At 31.3% G+C, this 3,322-nt stretch overlaps 1 long non-coding RNA gene across 1 annotated transcript; it reads left to right on the forward strand.

The window, feature by feature from the left end:
- Positions 1-665: 665 nt before the first annotated feature.
- On the forward strand, positions 666-1,730 carry LOC132276495 (uncharacterized). Its single transcript, XR_009470884.1, has 2 exons — positions 666-863; positions 1,636-1,730. It is a non-coding gene; the product is annotated as an uncharacterized LOC132276495 (long non-coding RNA).
- The last annotated feature ends 1,592 nt before the right edge of the window (positions 1,731-3,322 follow it).

Below are 3,322 nucleotides of genomic sequence, written 5' to 3' on the forward strand. Positions count from 1 at the left end.
TAACACTATTCATTTTTTCGTCTTTTCCCTTTTTCGTCCTTCAGTCGTTTTTCATTTTTCCTTGCTTAACCTCACTTTTTGTGCTCGGATTTGATTCCGGCTTGGCATACGTCCATGATATTTAAATTCCATGACATCTACATTTTTAATTTGGTAGAAATGCATATTAAATGCTTACTTTCTTTATAAAAGCCATGAAAACAAGACTTTTTGTAATTATCCATAACTTGAAGGGTTTTTGGGTAATTAAGTAAAGTAATTATTTTTGGTCTAAGGGACCATTTTGCAAATTAAATTGGAAGATATTTTCAAAAATGACCTTTTTGCAATTTTCGAAAAATGTGACAAGTGTCACATTCCTATGGTGCCACTTGTTGATTTTGTGGTGGAATCACTTGGAGGTTTAATCTCATGACACATAGAGGTTGGAGATTCACCCACTTGTTGTCCACGGATTGGTGCACTTGTTGGCATGGATGGTTGACAAGTATAGGGTTAATATTTAATCTTGGAAGCTTACTTGGATTCATGACAAGTGTAGGACTCACCTTTAGTCTTGCATTAGTGTGTGTGTGAGAGGTAGTGCAAGAGCATCTAGTGAGTGGAGAAGCCCACCAATTTAGCTTAGGGTTTACACATTTTAATTCATTAATCACTTTCCTCTCAAGAACCCTAAGGAAGCCACCATTGGAGAAAAGCTTGACTAGTAGCTTTGACTTCATTTTTGGCGCCCTTTCACTCACCTTAGAACTTTGAACTTGGAATACTTTAGGCTCCTCCCACTCTCCTCTTCAAAACCCTTGAAGGATCTAGCCTAACTCCTAGTTTTGCTTTGGTATCTAGAGATTCAATTCTCTAGTGAGGTATTGATCTATTATTTTGAAGTATTTTTATGTCATTATTGAGTGTTTTACATGCATGGAAGAGAAGGACTTCTATTTTACCCTTAAAATGTTTTAACTTGAAATTAATCTTGTCAAATTAAATATAGAATATGAAAATATACTCAATTATCTTTCATTTAGTTTTGGTTTCATGCAATTTGGATTTAAAATGAATTAGTTATGAATTTTTGAAGTTGCAAACTTGTTGCTGGAAATTTGAAGCTTTTCCTTTTCAGTCCGGAAATGAATTTTTTATATGGAGCTGTGGTGCTTCAATTGCCTTGAAATTTTTTATAGAACTTGTACCGTAGGTTTTACACTACTCATAATATTTTTATGATTTTAGAGCATTTCTAAAATTTTTTAAAAGTCCGAAACTATCTGTTGTCCATGTTTTTATTGCAGCTGGAAAACATATTTTTAGATGATTTATTTCTCTAACCTTTTGACATTGGATCATGGCTTAAATTTCCAGTTTTACACTCTCTTATGTTTACTTCCAAAATAAATTAGGTTTGCCCAATTTGGATGTCAAATGAATTTTTCATGAATTTTCAAAGTTGGAAGTTACAGGCTAAAAATGTATTTTCTGGGTAGAATTTGTTTTAAAGTTGTGGTTCAAAACTGTTTCAATTGGGAAAATATTTTGTTAAACTAAATTGATATTATCAAATTACAGTGTTTAAGCTTTCATTGGGCTTTGGATTTATTCAATTTGGGTTAGAATTGAATTTTTTATGAATTTTACAAGTTGAAGGTAGCAAGCTGAAAAATCTGTTTTGCTGACCGAAAATTTGGGGCGATTTCATTTCGGTGGTAATTGGGATTTTCATTCCAATTGAGGTAGGGAATGTTTCAGGATTATTTGTATGTTATATTGTGTGTTTGCCATGATTATACAACATATATCTATGCCTTGTATCAAATCTAGAAAGTTAATAATTTTTATTTCTTTGTATAAGATTTAAAATTTATGATGATGTATAAATTTGATTTGAATTGTAACATGTTAGGAAACTATGCTTAGATATGTTGGTTAACATATATTAAATTTGGATCATTTGATTAAGAATTATAACTTTTATTTAATATTTATCTTTAGTGAAAGTTTAATTCATATGATTGTATCAAGCATTAAATCAAGTTGTAATGTGGTATTTAAATAGGCCTCGGCATGTTCTCTAACATAGATTAAATTGAGGGCATTTGGAATTGTTTAAAAATCTAGAGGAAATTAATTAATTAGCTGATTAATTTTGTTTTAAGTATTTTAATCACTTAACTTGTCATTTGATGTTATATATATGATGACCATGACATGTCTTTCAATATATATTAAATTGAGGTTATTTGGATTAACTTGGAATTTAGAGAATTTAACTATTTATGTTTAATTAAATTCTACTTTATTACTCCATGGATTTAATTGCATTTTGGAAGTTGTTTCTAAATTTAAATCATGGATTTGGATTAGATGTATGTTCACTTGATTACTTTTGAGTATTGGATAACATAGTTGTTACTTTTATATTCATGAGAATATGTTTTTCTTTATTGAATATATTGTTGCTATGTGTAAGGAATTGCACATTTTGTATTTGACATCTTACATGCCATAGTAGTTGTGAATTTTGAGCATGTATTGTATAAGTTTCCAAAATTTGGATTGTGCTTGGTAAATAGTTGATATCTTGTATATATATGTTGATATATATACGTTGTTCCACAATTTGTTGATTTTGGAAACTTGGGGATGTCGTTGTTTGGCTACGGCTAGGACTTGGTTCTAGTACAGGGGATTGTCCCTCTATATAGTCTAGTGCGCACATAGGGAGGTTACCCATGGGCTAGTAACCCTAAAGTAACTATGTTGTTGGTCTGATCCAGCGTGACGTCCGAGTATCCACTTTGTTTGATTTCGTATTTTATGTCAAGTTGATAACTAGATGATATTGTAACTTTTTATTCCTTATTTGATTCCCTATTTTTAGCTTAAGATGTAGCTTCGTGAAAGCATGCTTCATACGTTGTATTGGAAGTTCCATTGTTGGTTAAATTGCATCGATATCATAATTTGTGTTTTGATGTTCAAATGTAGTTTAGGAATGACCTTATAGATTCATTTTAAACATAAACGTTAGGTGGCATGACCCACACTTGTTGTTTTCATATTTTGGATTTCAAGTTGAAGACTTTGAGAATCTATATCTTGTTGCCTTATATAACATGTTTCCATGTTGTTTGAATTGCATGAACAATGTGATTATGATATAAATGATCTAGGTAACTTAGGATGCTCCCTGGGTCTCATCTTGACTTAGACGTTAGGTGGTATGAGCCCCTTTAACATGTTTCACTATAAGGTGATAAAATTATAAAATGTTAGGTAGATGCATGCTCATCTCCTACGAGTAGCTTTATGTTACTCACCCCTACAA

This window comes from Cornus florida, unplaced genomic scaffold (genome assembly GCF_030987335.1).
Source record: "Cornus florida cultivar Cherokee Brave unplaced genomic scaffold, ASM3098733v1 CherokeeBrave_3.0.0_Hap2_Chr10, whole genome shotgun sequence".
Taxonomy (NCBI): domain Eukaryota; kingdom Viridiplantae; phylum Streptophyta; class Magnoliopsida; order Cornales; family Cornaceae; genus Cornus; species Cornus florida.